At 36.0% G+C, this 24169-nt stretch overlaps 1 pseudogene; it reads right to left on the bottom strand.

The window, feature by feature from the left end:
• The window catches only part of LOC144256051 (tolloid-like protein 1), a 188291-nt pseudogene that overhangs the window by 1705 nt on the left and 162417 nt on the right, over window positions 1-24169 (bottom strand).

Genomic DNA, 24169 nt, shown 5'->3' with positions numbered 1-24169 from the left:
AGGATCAGATGTAATTTCCATAACCCAAGAGCCTAAGTACAAAGACGAGAGCACAGGCTGCCTGAGTTGGAATGTAAGCTCCAACACCTACAAAGTCTGTGACCTGGTCAGTGTTGTCCCTTCTCTGAGACACTGTTTTCCCAAAGGTAAAATACAGATGATGATGTTGGCACCAATGTTAATGGGTTTTTAGGATTTAGACATAAAATCTTTTCAAAGACTACTTGTCACATAATAACTCTCAATAATTTTGTTGTTGTTGTGATTATACCTAATAGTTTTTAGTCTCAAGTAACTCGTTTTATGGTTAAAACAAACAAACAAAACAAACAGGGTCTTAATTTGAATTTAACTTTAATAATGTCAGAACCCAGAATCCAGAATAAGAAATAATCTAAAATTCAACAGAATATATAAAATTCATGTGTGTGTGTGTGTGTGCGCGCTACATAAAAATTCTACACAACATATATAGCACCATATTATTTTACTGTTAGAAATATTTATCTAACTAGATACAGAAAAACACAGGCATAATTAATTATACTTATCTTTGAAATTCCAGAACCAATTCAGTTACAGTTCGTTTGCTTGCTATAATAAAATATTTTAAATGCTCCTTTTGGATTCTTTTTTAGAGAGATATTAATAAGCATATGATTTCCCAGTTATTAACTTTGTCACAAGAGGAAAATACATCAAAGAAATAAGTCAGTGAACATACAAACTTTTAGCTTGTTTTAGAAGGTAAGAGGTTTATAAAAATGTTCTCAGTAATCTTTAGTAGGTAGAAGCCCAAACTTTATAACTAGAGATTAAGCAGAGGCCATGGAGGCCACAGTGCCCACTGACACATGCCAACCTGAAAGGGAAGGGAGGAAAAAGATGGGCTCAGAAAAGTGTCAGGAGAAAGACTTTCTTTCTGTCCCTGTTTCCAAAGACTGAAAGGGTTCCTGGGAAGTAGGAATTTCAGTAATAAAACTAGGGAAGACCCAGAAAATATCCCATTTGGGAAATCTGGAGAAGCTAAACCACTGGGTACCAGAACAGATAGTTGGGCGAGATAGTCCTTAGTGAAGATGGATCAGGCAGATGAATTCTTACTTGGATTTTCCATTTTTATATATGTATGGTTTACCTATATTGTGCTTTGGTGATTTTAAATAACAATACATTTCTGAATGCTAAGGCATGAATACCCAGTCAGCCAGGTTTACATGCACTGAAGGGCATTGTCACAGACAACTGCTCCTTAAGGTACCTTCTTGTGAATAAATTCTGAAAGAAACTTCCAACTGGGTTTCTAATCACAAGCATGCCTGTGGGGGAAGGTGGCTACAGTCAGTATAACTGTTCCTCTGTCTTGCAAATGATAAGTGGCCCATCTTGCACTATGTATTGACATAGTGTTATTGTTACAGATGTATAAAGGCATCTTTGAAAGTACTCCTGAAGGCTGGAATTCGGATCACTTTGGGGATTTTATGTCCCTTGTCTGGCAAACTGGAAGCCAAGAATCCTCCTTTTTCCAATACAATGTTTTTCTTATCCCAGGAACTCTATAAATAATTATTCTTTTCCTGTGACAGACTTCCACAGTCAAACTGCCCAGATACAAATCCACACTTTTCCTACTTTGTCCCACAACTTCATTTGTAATTTTCTTCTTTGTTTTGAAATATGGTTAGTATCGGGATTCAAATCCAGGGCCTTCCACATGCTAAGCGTGTGTCCTACTATTTCCTCTCACAACTTCACTTTTAAAATGGAGATCATACATAGTACACACATGTATGTGTGGATTTATATTTGTAAATGCTTAGATGGTGTCTGGCACACAGTTAAAAGTAATTGATATTTTAAGCTATCATCATCATCATCATTTTTTCTTGGTAAGAACATTTAAATGCTATCATCTGTAAACTGCAATCGATTCAGGTATGAAATGAAAAGTCACAAATATTGACCAACAATTCAAAACACTATTAATCTGCTATCAGAAAAGAAAAATCATATTTTTGCAGGCCAGTAAAACCATTTTGTGAAAAAAATTTCTGAAATCAATATGAAAATACGTCAACCAGCTTGTAATCTCATTTGTAGGTTTTTAAAAAAATTTCTACCTATTCTCCAAGCTCAGTATAATTGACAGGTCTCTTTTGTCTTGCAGGGTTAGCATTTGCATTGCTTTCACCAAACTGCCCAGGAAGACCTGAAGGGAGCACAAGGAGATGTGGAGGAGGCCCTTGCTTGTGTGTGCCTGCTTCCTAGAAACAAGGCAGGGAAACAAAAGCATTCAAAAGAGGCAGTCCTCTGCCAGCCCCAGCCTGGAACAGAACTCAAGGAGGAAGCAAGCAGTGAAGCACAACCGGGAAAGAGGTTTCCCCAAGTCTTCATGAACCTAAAAATCACAGGAAGGTGTCATTACTCCATTTGACTGAAAACTGGCCTGCCTTGGGGGAAGTTAAAAAGTAAAAATGCCTTGAACTACACTTAAGGATATTTTTAAATGCTGCACTAAGTTCCCTTTTCATCTGTTTCAGTGCTCAATACCATAAAAGAGAGAGAATTTAGCCTAGATGAAGAACATTTGAAGGATGAATATGTGAACATTATGTGTACAAGACGTGTGATTTTAATATGTCCTGAGAGAAAGTCTAGGATAGGCAGCCTGAGGGCAATTGCTTCAGTGTTTTATTTATTTTTTTAAAGATTCCCCACGGCTATTCAAACCCTGGTCAACAGCATTTAATTGGTCCCTTGAAAAGATGATTTTTAAATAGAGTCAACAAATTTTTGGCAAATATCCCTATTCATTTTTCAAGTCAGAAAAACCTAAAACCAGTTGTTCAGTATGTCAGCAAATTTTTTTTTAATCAATACTTTGAACGTACTTTACGAGCTGCCAGAGAGAGAGAGAGTCTTTCACAAAACTCTGGGAAATGGAATTGGAGCTGAATAAGAAAGATAACTGGAAGAGAAGCCAAGGGGTGGGCTTCGTTTTAATTTGGAAAGATGTGTTTACTTCCTGGTAAAGTATTACATTAAAGAAGAGGTGCCGTAATTTGACCTATAAATGCTTTTAGCGAGCATTCTAATTGAATTGATTTTGATCAAAATAATTTCCAAGGAGCATAATCATACATTATTGGATTTTTAAATGTCATTGACAAATAATATGATGCTTTATATTACAAAAACGACGTCCTAACAGACAATGCCATGTTTAAAAATTACATATTTTCTCTCCAAGTTTCTCCCCTCTGAGAGAACAGTATTTCTTACTTCAAAATTTGTTTCTTTCAGTTAGTTTGATTTAGGCTGGAATAATACCAGTTGTTACCTGATTAAAACAAACTCAGACTGAAAATATGAACCAACTGTCCGAGGAAACAAGAACTCTCACCAATAAGGTTCATTTTTCATGGACTTAGGTAGTATAACTTATGAAAAAGAAGCCACAGAGCTATGTTAGAGCAATATTTCTAATCGCCTGGTTTTAAAAATTACAGTTTTAGAAGTTTTTATTGCAGATCAAATTGAAATTGTACACAGAAGTTTAAGTAAATTAAAGTGTATACTTGAGAACTTGTCTATAACAGTTACATGTATTCTAGAAGGCAGGACATAATGCAAAAATGCTTTACACATGAAGCAAAAGTTGACAGATATGGTACTGGACTGGGCTGTCTTGTGAGCAAAAACTTAGATAAACAGAAACCCAGAAACTCAATTTAGACTACAAGCTGTCCACAGACAGGAATTTCTTATATTGTCCTTACCACAGATTTTTGATTTTGTCCTATAAAATATGAACATGGCACATTGTCTAGTCAAAGCAAAGGCAAAAAAAAAAAAAACATTGTTGAAAGATTACAAAATAAGTGAACTTGGAAGATATAAACATCAGTCAGTATAATCAGAATACTTGGCACATATACAGCACTCAGAAAATGCTAAGATAGGTAGCTAAATGAGAAGAAAACTTAAAAAATAACAAAATCTAATTAACCATGCAACTTTTGAGTTTCTTCATAGAAAAATAATAATAGTCATGGAATTTTACAGCTGTAAAAAATCTTTAGATTATTATTTCACAGATGATGAAACTGAGATTCAAAGAAATGACCTTTCCCAAAGTTCCCTGCCAGCTTAAGTCATACTTGGACCAGGACCCAAAGGTATGGACACACTGGAATGTAATTTAAGGTCAATCCTCCCAATTTATAAAGGATAAAAGAAAAAACTGTAAGAGTAAGATTTTATAAAACTGAAAAAAAGAAATGTTTATAAACAGGCAATTTTGAATTTCTTTATCATTAGTTATTCCAATAATTTTTGACAGCATATTTTATACTATATTCATAGAAACTAATGGGCAGGAATTTTTTTAAAATGGCATGAGCTTTGTGTTTTCAAAAATACTGATGAGCCAGGCATGGAGGCACATGCCTTTAATCCCAGCTACTCAGATACTGAGTTCAAAGCCAGCCTCAACAAATGCGAGGTATTAAGCCACTTAGTGAGATCCTGTCTCTAAATAAAATGTAAAATAGGGTTGGGGTTGTGGCTCAGTGGTCGAGTGCCCCTGAGTTCAATCCCCAGTACGCCCCCTCCAATATCGATATAATAATAAGATTCAAACCTTTTAAAAGCTATGCTTGTTAACAAGTATTAAATAAGTCATCAGAAATATGTTTAAACAAAAATGTCAAATAGATGGAAAATCCTTAATATGAAATTGCCACAGTTCATAAGAGATTTTTCTCAAACCATATTTATATTAATACATGAGAAATAATTAATTTGTATTATTTGTAGAGGTCCAATAATATCAGCATAAATGATATTTACTTTCTCATAGACTTCAATATAAATTAGTGCTCACAATAAAAATAGACTAAAAAATAATATCAGACAATGAAAACAAATCTCTAAATCAAAGAGAAACAAAGAAAATAGAAAATAATTTCATTGAAATTATTTCACAGCATATTATTATTTTTATATTAATATTTGTATATTATTAATTGTTTTATACAAAGTCTCTTCTGGAAATATGTCAATTGTTTGTGCATTGTCAATGCCACTAGGTGTCACTATAAGCTAAATGACTTTAGGAAATAGCTACAATTTAAAAAAAAATCTTTTTGTCAAACTGAATGAAAATAAAGGATATTCCCTAGACAATTTCTGAAACATATAATTAAATTGTATTCACACCACAAGCAATTTTATTATAAACTGTTGCCTCAAATTTCTATTTTTCTCTTAAGAAAAATACAGTTGAAATTCAATCTCTGAAACTCAAATTATGAGTTTAGAATTAGGATGGAGGCGCCTCAGTGAAGCCATTAATTGGCAAGCAGGGAGGTTAGGGAAGGCCATTAGGTGGAATCCCACCAGCCAAGCCCACAAGGACCCTTGGGCCGAGCACGGGTTCTCAGAAGGGGAAGGAAGCGGTACAGTCCCATCCCCCACAGCGGACACTCCGCCGAGGCAGTCAGCGGCCACCATCCGGGAAAGCTGAAGGATACACCGCCACTCTCCTTCAGAGTGCGACATCAAAACAGGTCGGTGTCATTCAGCTCACCCCCCAGACAGCGGGAATTCGCATAAAATCTCTCCTAGGCTTGCAGGGAGAGGGAGTATCAAGCTGAGCCTCCATACAGGCTAGGGGGAAACCAGAGACGCCTGACCTCCAACCCCTCCTCCCAGTAGCAGCCAAAAGGAAACCTGGCTAGCCAGCGCTGGGGGAGGGGCAAGCAGAAAAAATCAAAGTGATAGAGTGCCAGGGATCCCAGCAGCCTGCAGCAGGGCCCCGGAGACCCAGGCCAACTGATTCGCGTGGCCTGCCCTGCGGCTACAGAAGGCGTGGCGCCTCAGTGAAGCCATTAATTGGCAAGCAGGGAGGTTAGGGAAGGACATTAGGTGGAATCCCACCAGCCAAGCCCACAAGGACCCTTGGGCCGAGCACGGGTTCTCAGAAGGGGAAGGAAGCGGTACAGTCCCATCCCCCACAGCGGACACTCCGCCGAGGCAGTCAGCGGCCACCATCCGGGAAAGCTGAAGGATACACCGCCACTCTCCTTCAGAGTGTGACATCAAAACAGGTCGGTGTCATTCAGCTCACCCCCCAGACAGCGGGAATTCGCATAAAATCTCTCCTAGGCTTGCAGGGAGAGGGAGTATCAAGCTGAGCCTCCATACAGGCTAGGGGGAAACCAGAGACGCCTGACCTCCAACCCCTCCTCCCAGTAGCAGCCAAAAGGAAACCTGGCTAGCCAGCGCTGGGGGAGGGGCAAGCAGAAAAAATCAAAGTGATAGAGTGCCAGGGATCCCAGCAGCCTGCAGCAGGGCCCCGGAGACCCAGGCCAACTGATTCGCGTGGCCTGCCCTGCGGCTACAGAAGGCGTGGCGCCTCAGTGAAGCCATTAATTGGCAAGCAGGGAGGTTAGGGAAGGACATTAGGTGGAATCCCACCAGCCAAGCCCACAAGGACCCTTGGGCCAAGCACGGGTTCTCAGAAGGGGAAGGAAGCGGTACAGTCCCATCCCCCACAGCGGACACTCCACCGAGGCAGTCAGCGGCCACCATCCGGGAAAGCTGAAGGATACACCGCCACTCTCCTTCAGAGTGCAACATCAAAACAGCGGACACTCCATCCAGGCAGTCAGCGGCCACCATCCGGGAAAGCTGAAGAATACACCACCACTCTCCAACAGCTTGCAACATCAAAACAGCCAGCAGCAGGACCCCGGAGATCCAGGCCAACTGATTCGCGCGGCCTGCCCCGCAGCTACAGAAGGCGTGGCGCCTCAGAGAAGCCATTAATTAGCAAGCAGGGAGGTTAGGGACTGCCATTAGGTGGAATCCCGCCAGCCAAGCCCACCGCCCACGCCCGGAACAGGCCCAGCGTCCTGCCAGCATTGTAGTCACGACACCCCAATTGGAATAGGGACAGAGCAGAGCCGCCTTCCACTCCCGGAACAGGCCCAGAGAGCCGCCAGCGTGGTAGACACGTCACCCCAATAGGAGTAGGGGCACAGCCGCCGCCCGCACCTGCAAGGGAGACTTTTCAAGTATACAAGAGCAACATAAATAAATAGGGGGTAAATTTCAAAACACAACAGTTGCACCAAGCAGAAAGAAACGCGAGCAGTATGAAAAGACAAGGAAAGAAAGGACCACAAGCAATGCAGGTCAACTCAACTTTAGAAGAGGTAATAGCTGCAACAGATGGAATATCAGATAAAGAGTTCAGGATATATATGCTTCAGATGATCTGGAGTCTCAAGGAAGACATGAGACAGCAAAATCAGACAATGAAAGATCACATTGACAAACAAATCCAGGAAGTAAAAGATCAATTTCACAGGGAGATAGAGGTAATAAAAAACAAACAAATTGAAATTCTAGAAATGCAGGAAACAATAAACCAACTTAAAAACTCAATTGAGAATACTACCAGCAGAGTAGATCACTTAGAAGAGAGAACATCAGACAATGAAGACAAAGTATTTCAACTGGAAAAGAACATAGACAGCTCAGCAAGTCTGCTAAGAAACCATGAGCAGAACATCCAAGAATTATGGGACAATATCAAAAGACCAAATTTAAGAGTCATTGGGATACAGGAAGGCACAGAGCTCCATTCCAAAGGAATAAACAGTCTATTCAGTGAAATAATACGAGAAAACTTCCCAGAATTGAAGATTGAGACAGAATCCCAAATCCTAGAAGCCTACAGGACGCCGAATGTGCAAAATCTTAAGAGATCCACACCTACACACATTATAATGAAGATGTCCAACATACAGAATAAGGAGAGAATTTTAAAAGCTGCAAGAGAAAGAAAGCAGATTACATTTAGGGGTAAACCAATCAGGATAACAGCTGATCTCTCAACACAGACTCTGAAAGCTAGAAGATCCTGGAATAACATATTTCAAACACTGAAAGACAATGGGCTCCAACCAAGAATCGTGTATCCGGCGAAATTAAGCTTCAGGTTAGAAGATGAAATTAAAACCTTCCACAATAAACAAAAGTTAAAAGAATTCGCAGCTAGAAAACCATCTCTTCAAAAAATCCTTGGCAAAACATTACAGGAAGAGGAAATGGAAAACAACATTGAAAACCAACAATGGGAGGTAGGACAGTAAAGGGGGGAAAGTAGTCAAAGAGGATAACAAATCAGGTTTAGTAACATCAATAAACAAATATGGATAGAAGAACAAACCATATCTCAATAATAACCCTAAATGTTAATGGCTTAAACTCACCAATTAAGAGACACAGGCTAGTAGAATGGATCAAAAAACAAGACCCAACAATATGCTGTCTACAGGAGACGCATTTGATAGGAAAAGATATACATAGACTGAAGGTGAAAGGTTGGGAAAAATCATATCACTCATATGGACCGCGGAAACAAGCAGGAGTGTCCATACTCATATCTAATAAAATAGATTTCAAGCCAAAGCTAATCAAAAGGGATATAGAAGGACACTTCATACTGCTCAAGGGAACCATACACCAACAAGACATAACAATCATAAATATATATGCCCCAAATAATGGTGCAGCTGTATTCATCAAGCAAACTCTTCTCAAGTTCAAGAGTCTAATAGACCAACATACAATAATCATGGGAGACTTCAACACACCTCTCTCACCACTGGACAGATCTTCCAAACAAAAGTTAAATAAGGAAACTATAGAACTCAATAACACAATTAACAACCTAGACTTAATTGACATATATAGACTATACCACCCAACATCAAGTAGCTACACTTTTTTCTCAGCAGCACATGGAACCTTCTCTAAAATAGACCATATACTATGTCACAGGGCAACTCTTAGACAATACAAAGGGGTAGAGATAAAACCATGCATTTTATCTGATCATAATGGAATGAAACTGAAAATCAATGATAAAAGAAGAAAGGAAAAAGCAAGCATCACCTGGAGAATGAACAATAGGTTGCTGAGTGATCAATGGGTTTTAGAAGACATCAAGGAGGAAATTAAAAAATTCCTAGAGTTAAATGAAAACACAGACACAACATATCGGAATCTATGGGACACATTGAAAGCAGTTCTAAGAGGAAAATTCATTGCTTGGAGTTCATTCCTCAAAAAAAGAAAAAACCAACAAATAAATGATCTCATACTTCATCTCAAAATCCTAGAAAAAGAAGAGCAAAACAACAGCAAAAGAAGTAGAAGGCAAGAAATAATTAAAATCAGAGCTGAAATTAATGAAATTGAAACAAAAGAAACAATTGAAAAAATTGACAAAACTAAAAGCTGGTTCTTTGAAAAAATAAATAAAATTGACAGACCCTTAGCCATGCTAACGAAGAGAAGAAGAGAGAGAACCCAAATTACTAGCATACGGGATGAAAAAGGCAATATCACAACAGACACTTCAGAAATACAGAAGATAATCAGAAATTACTTTGAATCCTTATACTCCAATAAAATAGAAGATAGTGAAGGCATAGATAAATTCTTTGAGTCCTATGATCTGCCCAGATTGAGCCAGGAGGATATAGACAACCTAAACAGACCAATAACAATAGAGGAAATAGAAGAAACCATCAAAAGACTACCAACTAAGAAAAGCCCAGGACCGGATGGGTATACAGCAGAGTTTTACAAAACCTTTAAAGAGGAACTAACACCAATACTTTTCAAGCTATTTCAGGAAATAGAAAAAGAGGGAGAACTTCCAAATTCATTCTACGAGGCCAACATCACCCTGATTCCGAAACCAGACAAAGACACATCAAAGAAGGAAAACTACAGACCAATATCTCTAATGAACCTTGACGCAAAAATCCTCAATAAAATTCTGGCGAATCGGATTCAAATACATATCAAAAAAATTATACATCATGATCAAGTAGGATTCATCCCTGGGATGCAAGGCTGGTTCAATATACGGAAATCAATAAATGTTATTCACCACATCAATAGACTTAAAAATAAGAACCATATGATCATCTCAATAGATGCAGAAAAAGCATTCGACAAAGTACAGCATCCCTTTATGTTCAAAACGCTAGAAAAATTAGGGATAACAGGATCATACCTCAACATTGTAAAAGCAATCTATGATAAGCCACAGGCCAGCATCATTCTGAATGGAGAAAAATTGAAGGCATTCCCTCTAAGATCTGGTACAAGACAGGGATGCCCTCTCTCACCACTTCTGTTCAACATAGTCCTCGAAACACTGGCCAGAGCAATTAGACAGTCAAAAGAAATTAAAGGCATAAAAATAGGAAAAGAAGAACTTAAATTATCACTATTTGCAGATGATATGATTCTATACCTAGCAGACCCAAAAGGGTCTACAAAGAAGCTATTAGAACTAATAAATGAATTCAGCAAAGTGGCAGGATATAAGATCAACACGCATAAATCAAGGGCATTCCTGTATATGAGCGACAAATCCTCTGAAACGGAAATGAGGACAACTACTCCATTCACAATATCCCCCCAAAAAATAAAATACTTGGGAATCAACCTAACAAAAGAGGTGAAAGATTTATACAATGAAAATTACAGAACCCTAAAGAAAGACATAGAAGAAGACCTTAGAAGATGGAAAAACATACCCTGCTCATGGATAGGCAGAACTAACATCATCAAAATGGCGATATTACCAAAAGTTCTCTATAAGTTCAATGCAATGCCAATCAAAATCCCAACAGCATATCTTGTAGAAATAGATAAAAGAATCATGAAATTCATATGGAATAATAAAAGACCCAGAATAGCAAAAACAATACTAAGCAGGAAGTGTGAATCAGGTGGTATAGCGATACCAGACTTCAAACTATACTACAGAGCAATAGTAACAAAAACAGCATGGTACTGGTACCAAAACAGGCGGGTGGACCAATGGTACAGAATAGAGGACACAGTAACCAATCCACAAAACTACAACTATCTTATTTTTGATAAAGGGGCTAAAAGCATGCAATGGAGGAAGGATAGCATCTTCAACAAATGGTGCTGGGAAAACTGGAAATCCATTTGCACCAAAATGAATCTGAATCCCTATCTCTCGCCGTGCACAAAAGTTAACTCAAAATGGATCAAGGAGGTTGATATTAAATCAGAGACACGGCATCTGATAGAAGAAAAAGTTGGTTATGATCTACACGCTGTGGGATCGGGCTCCAAATTCCTCAATAGGACACCCATAGTGCTAGAGTTAACAAATAGAATCAACAAATGGGACTTACTCAAACTAAAAGGTTTTTTCTCAGCAAAAGAAACAATAAGAGAGATAAATAGGGAGCCTACATCCTGGGAACAAATCTTTACTCCACACACTTCAGATAGAGCCCTAATAACCAGAATATACAAAGAACTCAAAAAATTAGACAATAAGATAACAAATAACCCAATCAATAAATGGGCCAAGGACCTGAACAGACACTTCTCAGAGGAGGACATACAATCAATCAACAAGTACATGAAAAAATGCTCACCATCGCTAGCAGTCAGAGAAATGCAAATCAAAACTACCCTAAGATACCATCTCACTCCAGTAAGACTGGCAGCCATTAGGAAGTCAAACAACAATAAGTGCTGGAGAGGATGCGGGGAAAAGGGCACTCTTGTTCATTGCTGGTGGGACTGCAAATTGGTGCAGCCAATTTGTAAAGCAGTATGGAGATTTCTCGGAAAGCTGGGAATGGAACCACCATTTGACCCAGCTATTCCCCTTCTCGGTCTATTCCCTAAAGCCCTAACAAGAGCATGCTACAGGGACACTGCTACATCGATGTTCATAGCAGCTCAATTCACGATAGCAAGACTGTGGAACCAGCCTAGATGCCCTTCAATAGATGAATGGATAAAAAAAATGTGGCATTTATACACTATGGAGTATTACTCTGCATTAAAAAATGACAAAATTATAGAATTTGGAGGGAAATGGATGGCATTAGAGCAGATTATGCTAAGTGAAGCTAGTCAATCTTTAAAAAACAAATACCAAATGACTCCTTTGATATAAGGGGTGTAAACAAGGACAGGGTAGGGACGAAGAGCTTGAGAAGAATATTTACAGTAAACAGGGATGAGAGGTGGGAGGGAATGGGAGTGAGAAGGGAAATTGCATGGAAATGGAAGGCGATCCTCAGGGTTATACAAAATGTCATATAAGAGGTAAGGAGGGGTAAGTCAAGAGAATACAAATGGAAGACATGATTTACAGTAGAAGGGGTAGAGAGAGAAAAGGGGAGGGGAGGGGAGGGGAGGGGAGGGGGGATAGTAGACAATAGGACAGACAGCAGAATACATCAGACACTAGAAAGGCAATATGTCAATCAATGGAAGGGTAACTGATGTGATACAGCAATTTGTATACGGGGTAAAAGCGGGAGTTCATAATCCACTTGAATCAAACCGTGTAATATGATGTATTAAGAACTATGTAATGTTATGAACGACCAATAAAAAAAAAATAGAATTAGGATGGAAATCATGTTGTGTAAGAAATAAAAGAAAAAAATGGACTTCATCAAACAGAGATAATCCCATACTTATTTACAAAAACATATTAATGCAAAAACATATTAATGCAGCTAAACTGGTGTGTTATTAGACACTGTATGAATTTTCAATACCAAACTACAGATTTCTGTTAGCAGTAACACATAAGTCAAATTACTAAATTTAACACGAAGTTCATTATACAAATATTTAGAGTTAGTTCTACTTGACTGTACTATATTAATCACAAATCAAACTAAACATTTTTTCTTCTAAGATATTTAAGTAGGGTACTGAGTGATTCTTGCAAAAATTCACATAGTACTTTGAGATTTTTCTGTGCTCTGCTTGGAGATTCATTTGCAGTCCTAGTAATGAAATACACATATTCACCAGAAAAGAAACCTGGGTCTTTGTCAGACAAGAGAAGCACAACCCTAATTTGCTGACCTGTAGAATGTGTTGCTTGAAAGCCTTTTCTCTGAACAGATGCATCAGAAATAAACAGAACAAACATTTTATTTCCAGTAGCCACAAGGGGATCTGATATCTTGTTGCCACATAGTCGTCCAAGAATTGGGGACTTTTCTGTTTCTCCATCAAATACTTCTAAGTGATCATAAGCACATTCTTGATGCTGTTCAATCTCAAACTCACTAAAGTCCTATTTAAAAAAGAAAGAAAAAAATTTATAAAACCACAAATCACTCAAACTGAATTCTTTTCTTTGGAACTAAAATACATATGAATAAAATATGTTCAGGGCATACAAATGAGCCAATACATAAAGCACATTATTCAAAGGACTGTGAAATCAATAGAATATGTAATCTCTAGGAAAGAACATAATGAGTCCAATAATATAACCGTGTATGAGACTTTGGATCTTGAATGTTCAAAGGAACAACCATGTATTAAAGGTTTAGCCCTTAGTGTAGCACTATTGGGAAGTATTGGAACTTTAGAGACTGTGCCTTGTGGGAGATGTTAGGTTCACTTGGAGACCTTCCCTAAGAGTAGATTGTAGGACCTTAGCCTCTTCTCACTCTTATTAGTTGGCTATGGGGTGATTGGTTTTACTCTATGTCTACTGCTGCCCATGGTGTGTCACCTTACCATTTGCACAAAAGCAACAGAGCCAATTGACCAGAGATGCTAAAACTGTGAGTTAAAATAAGCATTGCTTCTTTACAAGTCGACTCTCTTGATCATTTTTAATAGTAATGGAAAGCTAAATAATATAATGTGAAATTCTATTTTGCAAGTATTGCAAATAATTCTACAATTGTAAATAAATCTTCATCTACACAGAACTGAAACAGTTTATAATAACAAAGTGGTATTTTATGATAAATTTAATCCAAAGGATACATCAGAAAATTTTATGCAATTGTGTTAAAACATTGATCACTTCTGGTTTTGATGATTGTAAGCTTGTGAACATTATTCTACCTTTGGACATGTAAGCTCATAAGAAAGTCCCATAACTGTTACATTTTCACAAAATTTTGATGCAATAAATCTTTATAGAATAACTAAAACAAAGGGAATTTTTACTATATATTTCTTATTTGATCTTACAAACCATAGTATTAAAAAACACTAATGTGACAATTCTATAAGGCTAGAATAACTTTAATTCATTTTTCAGATAGATGGCACACTTATTTGACTATCTGGTATGCTGGAAAGTTTGCTATGCATTGCTATTACTTGTATGATTTACAAATTCTTATTTTTCCATGCAGTGATACTTATGTGTGAGTTTTAGCAAATTTAAAATTAAAATTCACTAAATATGTATATATATATATATATATATATATATATATATATATACAATACATTAGAAATCATCAAGCAAAGTTTACTTGAGATGGATTAAAAATAAAATTGCCCAAGCTATTCATTAACTTCAGGAATTACAGGTTATTTGCTGATGTCAATTAAGGCTTATTCATTTCCCTGGGGAAAAAAACATCATATAGTGAAGAAGTAAACCATCATTCTTACTTAAGTCTATAAAGCAAAGCTAAAAAATATGAAGAAAATAAAAGAAATACAAAATATGCTTCAAAATTTATTAATTTTGCTATAATTACCAAATACAATATTTGAACAATAAACTTTCGGAATATGTTTTACTTAATGAAATTTTGTGTAGTGCTCCTATTTTAAGTGTAATGGATGATAGTCAAAACAATTGACTCTCAGTGCTGATTTATTTCACATCACATCATACCACCTGTCAGCTGACTTTAGAAGAATAAGGGAAGTAATGAAAGAAGCATTTGGTGTTAAGTAGGGAGTAGGAGAAAGTAATGAGGTTGCTTAAAAAATCGAGCAAAGGAAAGGAAGAGGACTGATCTCTTTTATGAATTCAACTTGAAAAGTATAAATAAACCTATGGTAGCCAATAAACATTAAAAGTCATTATTAGATGTAATTTATTATGGGCCAAAAGGAATGCTCAGTTCATTTCACCAAAAGGACTGGAGAAAAAAAATGATTGAATGTAACACAAAGATTCTCACTGGAAACAAAAAACTAACAAGTAAAACTGTAAGTAAGAAAACTTCACCAGAGTTCATTATCCTGAAGCACAATATGCCAAACAGGTGATCCCTGAAGGAGTTCATTTTATTAATTTATTAATAATCTACAATTTCTGTAATCTCCAGTTTCTCCATTCTGTTAGACTGGAGTTTATTAATTTATTAATAATCTCCAATTTCTTCAATCTGTTAGACTGGAGTACAGTAGACACTGGACAGGGGCTGCAGAAGATCATGAATGGATGTCTGGATGTCTCTAGCAGTATGTCAGTCAATTACTTCTCCACCCATCTTATGTTTATAGCAAACTTTGTAGGAAAATGTTGTAGACATGGCCAACCAAAATTTCTGGTTTTCTGTTTCTCATGAGAGGGTACTCAATCAATTCCAGTTACCTCATTTTTAAAGATATACAAAAGAATAAAACTAGGGGCACTTCACCCACTGAGCCATATCCCCAGCTTTTTTTTTCTTTTTATTATGAAACAGGGTCTTGTAAAATTGCTGAGAATGGCCTCAAACTTGGGGTCCTCCTTCCTTAGCCTCGTGAATCATTGGGATTACAGGCATGCACCAATACACCTGGCTTACATGCACATTCTGGTGTCAGTTTAAAACTAGTAAGAAATTACTTCGAGAAAATTGACTCAACTGCACCCATTTAATTCTGAATTACATATGAAACCAAGTCTCTGAATTAAAAGAATAATGTTATTTAAGAGGATAAAACATTGTTTCAGGAAAACAACAGTATCTGAAAATCATTGCATGCTGAGTAATCATTTCTTTTGATTGTTATATTGTTTTGATTTATTTAATGAAATTTTGTGTTGTGGTCCTATTTTCAGTCTATTGAAGATAGTCATAACAATTGACTCTCAGTGCTGATTTATGCCACGTCACATCATACCACCTACTGTCACATCTGACTTTAGAGGAGTAGGGGAAGTAATGAAAGAAGCATTTAATATTAACTAGGGTGTAGGAGAAAATAATGAGTCCACAATAATAATGTATGATACATAATTTCTTAACCTTATTTTGTGATAGAAAAGAGCATGTTATAGAAAGAACATGGCAACCTACTATACAGACAAGAACATTCTAAGAAGGATGGGGATAATGCTGTTCTAAAGTATAATCCCATAAATAGTTTATTAAATGTGCCTCTGCATTTGCAGACCACACATGTTCAACCCACTCTCTGGGCCATTGGAAACTAAGTGAATGAGATGAATAAGCAACTATTTCACTCTCTAATGAAATGCAGGATGTCTGGAGTAAATAACAACATCTGTTTAAAATAATGGAGCAACACCATACAAGGTGGCATTGAGCTGGGCTGTGGGCCATACTGACACCTGGTCTGGAGCCAAATGGCTGCAGTTTCCTATCAAATTACTAATGGAATCAGATTGAGTCTACAAGAGTTAAATTAGTCAAAGATTCCATAGCTGACATATGCTCAAGTGATACAAACAATGCTTATTCATTAACATACTAGTGAATTTTCCTCTTGGGATAGGTAGCAGCTTGTTCTGTCAAGTGCAAAGATTTGTGTGCTCCTTTTCCAGAAGTCAGGCTGACCTAAAATGCCACCACACACAATCAGAGGCATGCCTAACTCACATGCTGATGTCTCATAAATCTGGTCCTTATGCCACAGATACACCCAAATACAGAGACCTCCATATATAATGACTTCACCTGAATTTAAAAAATACCTCTAGGCCACAGAAAGGTACTTTCAGGAGCCCTTGGGAAACTGTATTATTTTGGAGTCCACAATGATAATGTTTGACACACAATTTATTAACCTTATTTTGTGACACATGAAGAACTCTGAATCTCTAAGTGTTATAGAATTTGAAATTTCCCAGCTACCAGGAGTAAGACATTTATATTCCCAAAAGGTCCTTCAGATACACAATAGGGACAGTATAGCCCACAAGGTTGAATGTATGTAGCTGTAAGGAATTCTGACTTCTGATAAAACATCTTCTCCCTGCCATTATTTACTTAAGTATTCTATTCTTAAGCATTCAAGTAAAGACTTCATAAGCATTTGGGCATCAAAATTTTAAAGCAAATGCATTCCATGATTATATTTCTATGATTTTAGGGTTACTAATTAAGGTTTTAGGGCTAAACACAGTAGATAACGATGAGCTCTAGTCAGAAATTCTAATGTATTTCTCATAAGGCAAACTAAGAGGTTAAGAGTCCAATTCAAAAAAAATAATAAATAAAATAAAATCCAACTTTTATTATAGGCTGTGGAAATAATAACTCTCTTTCTGGAACACCCACGCATGCCTAATCTACCTGGATGCCCACTGGCCAAGCTTCCATATGCTCTCTGGTCATATGAGCATCTGTAAAGGTTCTTTTATTGAAACTACAGGCATTAGTTAAAGGAAGAGGCCATGTAGAATAACTACATATATTCACAAAGGTAGAGATAATAAAATGATTACGTATAATGCAGAAATAAAATTTACCTAGACTGAACATTTAAACTAAGAGAATTAAAGAGATGACACAATTTGAGCAGTGGAGAGATAAGCTTTAGAGCTCTTAGTACCAGACATCTTTCACCTTTTCCTGTTTTTCAGTAAGAGCTGTCATTTTGTTTCCCACAAGATATTTGAAGGATTAGAGGCCACTGGAAAAAACAGCAGACTGGAATATAAACCCCGATCTTCTGATTCAAAAAGCCCCCATTATTTTCCACAAATCTTCTATAACTATGATTAAATATACTTTTTATGGATTTATAGTAGAGAGTTATATGAGAGTTGAAGATGTCTTGCTTTTTAAATATTCCTTATTTGAAACTGTACATTGCAAGTGTATGTTACTTGGCAAAACTCTAATAAGATATGATAAATCACATAAAACTACACAAGCACATTAGTCTTTTGCCAGATGATCCTAGCCTAAAACTTTGTTTTTGTTTTCATTTTTAATGAAGATTAGTTTAAAATACAAAAAAAGGTTGCCAAAAACTTAAAAGATTGTGTGAATCTCTCAAAATTAAGATAGGATAAACCCAGGAATATAGATCAGATCATTGTTCTTATTCATTCAGAACTTCATTTCTTTTATAGTAGGAAGAATTTTTTTCAGCCATCTTTTGATTAAGTACTTTTGATCTTACTGAAAAATTATCATATATTTATCATTTTATGACTGAATATATAAACACACACATTACATTCATTATTATTGTATCTATTTCCTGTCACTGCTGCTGTCAATTACCACAAATTTAATGACTTAGAATGGCACAGATATAGTCTCCTACTATCTTGGTTGTCAGTAGTCTAAAATGGGTAGAAAGGCCTTTCTTTCTAGAAATCTTGGGTGACAATTAGTTTCCCCCAATTTTTCAGCCTTTTGAGAGGTCTGCCTTTCTTAGCTCATACCCCTTGCTCCAGCTTCAAGATCTGTAATGTAACATTTTATCTATTCTCTGATGTCCCACCTCCTTCTTATAAGGACCCTGTATCCAGACGACCTCTCCATTTGAGATCCTTAACTTCATCACATCTACAAAGTCCCATTTGCCATGAAAGGTTCTGAGAATTAGAACATGGATGTCTTTGGGGAGTCATTATACTGCCTTCTACAGAATATAAAGACTAAATGTTTTTATCCTCCCAGTTCATGTAATTTTTTTTCAGAGAAAGTTAACACAAACACTTATCAGTCTGATTACAAATTCTTTTTCCTGACTTTCTTTAATTCTTAAACCTGGGGAACACAAGCTATAGCCCCATGGAACAAATCTGACCTACAGTCTGTTTTAAGATAATCTTTATTGGTACACAAGAGAATACATTCTTTATATATTTTCCATGGTTGTTTTCACACTAAAACATCAATATTAAGTTGTTGCAACACAGATTGTATAGTCTACAAATGTTGTTACATTTTTCTACATGACCCTCTAAATAAGAATCTTTCTGAAAAGGAAGCATTAGCAACATTTTCATTTGTTAAGACTGAATTTCATATTCATAAGTCTATGCAAAAGGCTAATAATCCTGATAAACATAGATGTTAAAATTCTCAATAAAATACTAGTAATAAATTAAATAAATTAAAAAGATCATTGACCATGATCAAGTAGAATTCATCTCCCAATAATGCAGGGATACTGCAATATATGCATATAATAGTTGTCATACATCACATTAACATAATAAAGGACAAAACCCAGATGATTATATCAATAGATAAATAGAAATCATTTAACAAAATTTCAAAGTTTTCATAATGAAACTCTCAACAAAATATTACAGAAGAAATCTATATCAACAAATAAAAGTCATATATGATAAACCCATAGTCAGCATAATTCTCAGGAGAAAAAAATGAGAAACTTTTCCTGTAAGATCTCAGATAAGAAACAGATGCCACTTTTGCCACCTCTTCTCACTATAATACTGGAGGTCCTAGCCAGAGTGATAAAACATGAGAAATAAATAAAAGGCATACATATCACAAAGAAAGAAGTGAAACTGTCCCTGTTTGCAGATGATGTGGTCTTATATTAAAACAAAACAAAAATAAACAAACTAAAGACTCAAACTGTTAGGCTAATTAATTCTCTGGAATTTCAGGGTACAAAAGTCAATATATAAATATCAAGAGCATTTCTATATATACTAACAGGAAACTATCTTATTTACAATAGCTACAATACAAGAGTTGGGAATAAATTTAACCAAGAAGGTGAAAGATGTCTATCCTGAAAATTATAAAACAATGCTGAAAGAAATTGAAGAAGATATCAATAAATGAAAAGATATCCCATGTTCATGGAATGAAAGTTAATATTGTTAAAATATCCATGTTAGCCAAAGCAATCTACAAATTCAAAAAAACTTTCTCTATCAAATACCAATAACATTCTTCACACAAATTAGAGAAAACAATTCTAAAAGTTGTATGGAATCAGAAGAGACCCCAAATACCCAAAGCAATTTGAGTAAGAACAACAAAGTTGGAGACATTGCACTACTTGGCTTCAACACACACTCCAAAGCTGCAGCATTCAGAATATCATGGTATTGGCACAAAAACAGACACATGGATCAATGGAATAGAAGTGGGAGCTGAGAAATAAATCCATTAATTTATATCAAACTGAGTTTTGGTGCAGGTGCTGCAAACATAAAATGGGGAAAGTGTGATCTCGTCAATAAATGTTGTTGGGGAAACCAGATATCCACATGCAGGGGGATGAAAGTGGACCCTTCTCTCATGCCAAATACTAAAATCAACTCAAAATAAAAATGAATTAAAGACAAATGTAAGTCCTGCAACTGTGAAACTGATAGATCAAAACAAGGGGGAAACTCCGTGGCAGATAATCTTTTCTCTGAAATTAAACCAGTGTTCACCAATCATACAAAGAACATTTTGCTAAAACATTTCATTTCTTGGCTTGACTGTATTTGTGACCATACATAGAGCTAAGACTTGTAGGGAGGTAATTTAGGTTAAATTAATTTAAAGGAGTAGAGCTTTAATCCTATAAAACTGATGTCTTCATAAGAAGAGTAAAAAAAAACCAAAATCCTTTCCTTACACATGTATAAAGAGAAAAGGGGAACCGGAAAAAAGAAGCGCCCCCCAAACACCAACCCTATAGGCAATTTCTGATCTCCAGAACTGTGAGAAAATAAGTTTCTGTCACTCTGTGTACTGTAGCCCAAATTGACCAACACGGATCGAACCTATAACAGTGAATTAAATGGGAATACTAGAAAGATGAATAAGAACAAGGTAAAAAAGACAGAGTGCTTTTAAAAAGTTCATAGAGATTCAAGATAGCTGAAGAAACAGTCACTGAACTTGAAGAAACATCAGTTGGAATTACTGAAACTTAAAACAAGTGACAAAAATTAAGACAACATGCAAGTGTTGTTGGAAGATATCAAATATTTACTTTGAATCTGGAAGAAGAGACACAGTGGTGCAGAAGAATGCTGTAAAACTTTTGAATTTCAAGAATGCAGAAATTGTAGAGAACTTTGAGAAGGTGACTTTTAGAAAATTACTAAACAGACACATATCTAAAGAAACCCAACATAAACAGACACATTATATTCAAACTTCTAATAAAAATAAAAATTGAAGGTATCCATAGACAAAATTTTTCTTTATACAGAATAAAGATAAAATTTACAAATTATTGGAAACTTTGAAAGCCTGAAAATCCCATTGGAGTAAGGTGATTGAAGTGCAAAAAGAAAAATAAAATAGTCATCCTAGAATTCTATACTCAATGAAATATCTTCCAAAAGTGATACTGTATATATTCTCTATACAACATAAGAGGAACTTCTTCAGAATACTCTGACAAAATTATGATCTACATAAATTCATGCAATCAGGAAAATCCATTTTCCAAACTGAATTAGCTGGCTGTGTTGCTGAATAGATGCAGCCTCCACATTTTAGCCCATAAGGTTCAGAGAATTGTCCTCTCAATCAGGACCTTGGACAGGACTAGAAAGCAATGGAGTTCCTACAGGGCTATCATCTCAGCATTTAGCTGAGAGGAATGGAGTTAGTTCCCTCCATTTGCTGTATTTGTGAGTGATTTTTCAGACAGAGACACTAGTTCATTTCAGTCACAAATACAGCAAATGGATGGATGGAAATCCATACTAGGGATATGAATGTTTTGTTGCTGTCTCTGATTTTATCGTAATACCACATTTGAATAAAGCCTCTTTTATTGGCTAATAAAATAACATGAAATAAAATAAATTCACTGAATGGAAAGATCCAAACAGGAAAATTACAAATTAACCTTATGGTTCAAATGGTCCAGGGAAATACCTTGGATTGGTAGCCTCTTTCCTAAAATATTTTTTGTTCATTACTATAGTGCTTCCTACAGTATGTCCTAATCCTTGCTAGCTAGCATTTTCCTTGGCTTCCAAAAATAGCATATTGTAGGAAATAGTTTAATTTTCTATATTTCCATTATTTTATTTCTTTAAAGTGCATAATTTATAGATTCTGTAATCTATAATGAAATATTTACTATCAGACAACCAATTTAAAAAATGTAAAAGGGAAGACAAATTTTGTGTTCATATTTAAATGACTCACATAGAATAACATGTGAGAAAAATATAGGAATATCAGTATCTTATTAGAGGACAATAGATTACACAAAAATGATACTTTACACACCATAAGATAATATCCATTCTATTGTAAGAAAACATACATTTTTTTGTATAGGAAGCATATAGAATTGGCATAACTAGTAGAATATATTAAGTTGTATAACTTGTGTTTAAATAAATGATTATTCTGTTTTTTTAATGAATTTCCTTTTCTTTCTTTCTTTCTGTTTTTTTTTTTTGGTTCCTTCATTTATTCTCCCCTTTGGAAACATCATTACCAGTAACATTAGGTAATAAAGTTTGTTGTTTGTAGTTACTTTGATAATGCCCTCTAAAGTATAAAGTAAAAGAATCCTTAGAGGAGAACAACATAGCTGTCACCTTGATCTAGGAAATCAAGAATTGGTTAGTGTAAGTAAGCATGAGAAGAAAAATCTTTCCCAGCTATCTACTGATTCAATTCAATTGAATAAACAACCCGCCCCCCACCACCACCATGTGCTAGCTGCAAAAGACATGGGTCTACAGCTCAATAGAAAGAAAATAGGCTAACTTACCAATTTGATCCGGTGGCCAGGGGTGGAGCTGATTTCCCATGTGCACTCCTTCCTGCTTGGATACTTGTCTGACCAGTTGGGACTGGTGATGAGGCCAAATGGGCTGTGGATCTTCTGTTCACACTCAGCTGTACTAATAACGATAATATCAGTCAGTGTGTAATCTAGCCCAGGATTGGGCCAGAAAACAAGCAGCCTATTTGCCCACTGCTCTGTTGAAAGATCTTTCTGAATACTAGCTAATCATCACTCTGGTCTCTGTTATCATATTCATCTGCTTTGGCAAATAAGTTGCTGAGCATAATCATGCAATGTTTGTTGTCTGACTCACTGGAAATTAAGTGTTTGCCACAAATCAGATAAATGCCTAAAATAAAAGGAACTCCTATTTTAAACTGCTGGATCCATAAACTCAGACTTTAATAGAGCAACATATATTGACAATCAAGAATATCAACACTGGGTTTTGCAAAATATGTAATACATTGCTACAAACAAAAATCAATGAACTATGCCATTTTAAAATCTTTTTTTAATCTTCCCATTAACAGAACATCACTTTCATCTAATTAATATCATTAAAGCATTTTAGAAATTATATATTTATATTTTCTCTCTCCCTTAGTGAAGTATACACTTAAAAACCTAAGTCACAGTTTTAGTTGCCAAAATAAATTAACCTCAAGTTCATTAAAGCAAAATGAATCACTAGGGATAAAAAAATAGCTCCTTATCCTTGGAGACAGCTTTTAAACTAACTAGAAAGAATATCTCATTCCATTAGCATAAAATTTCTTATGTTTCTATCAGTTCAGACGAGACCATTCCATACTTAGTATCAAGTTTCAAAGTATTTGATGTCATCAGGCTGTGTTCACTGTATGTAATTTGTGAAGCTGTACCCTAGAGATCCTGGTTTAGGCTGGAATTATTCGTTACATATTGTAAACTATAAATGATTTTCTAAAATTTTCCAAGGAATCTATTTGGGGAAATTAATTTACTATATAAACAATATACCAGCATACTGCAGGGCCACACAACAAGGGTCGATGCTCAATACAAATTCATGCAATTGATGTTATCACTGCTGCCATTATTGCATTCCTTAATCTACAACTTCATCTTAACCACAATAGTTCTCCATAGCAAGATTTGGATTTGCAATGTGGAGGAATATCAAGAAGATACAGGTGACATTAAGCTCCTGGGAAACAAATGAGGATTATGTAGCAAGACAAGAGCAGGCCCTGGTTCCATCCCAACTCTGGGGGTGGGAAAGAAAAATAACAAGAAAGAAAGAAAAATTCTGGATCCCATTATGGAAAAGGTTTCTTAAATTCCATCATCCCTGTTTTTGCCTTGCCACATGAAATATGGA

The sequence above is a fragment of the Urocitellus parryii genome, chromosome 7, assembly GCF_045843805.1.
Source record: "Urocitellus parryii isolate mUroPar1 chromosome 7, mUroPar1.hap1, whole genome shotgun sequence".
In the NCBI taxonomy this organism is placed as follows: Eukaryota; Metazoa; Chordata; class Mammalia; order Rodentia; family Sciuridae; genus Urocitellus; species Urocitellus parryii.
The sequence above is the reverse complement of the archived record's forward strand: the minus strand, read 5'-3'. Positions and strand labels throughout refer to the sequence as shown.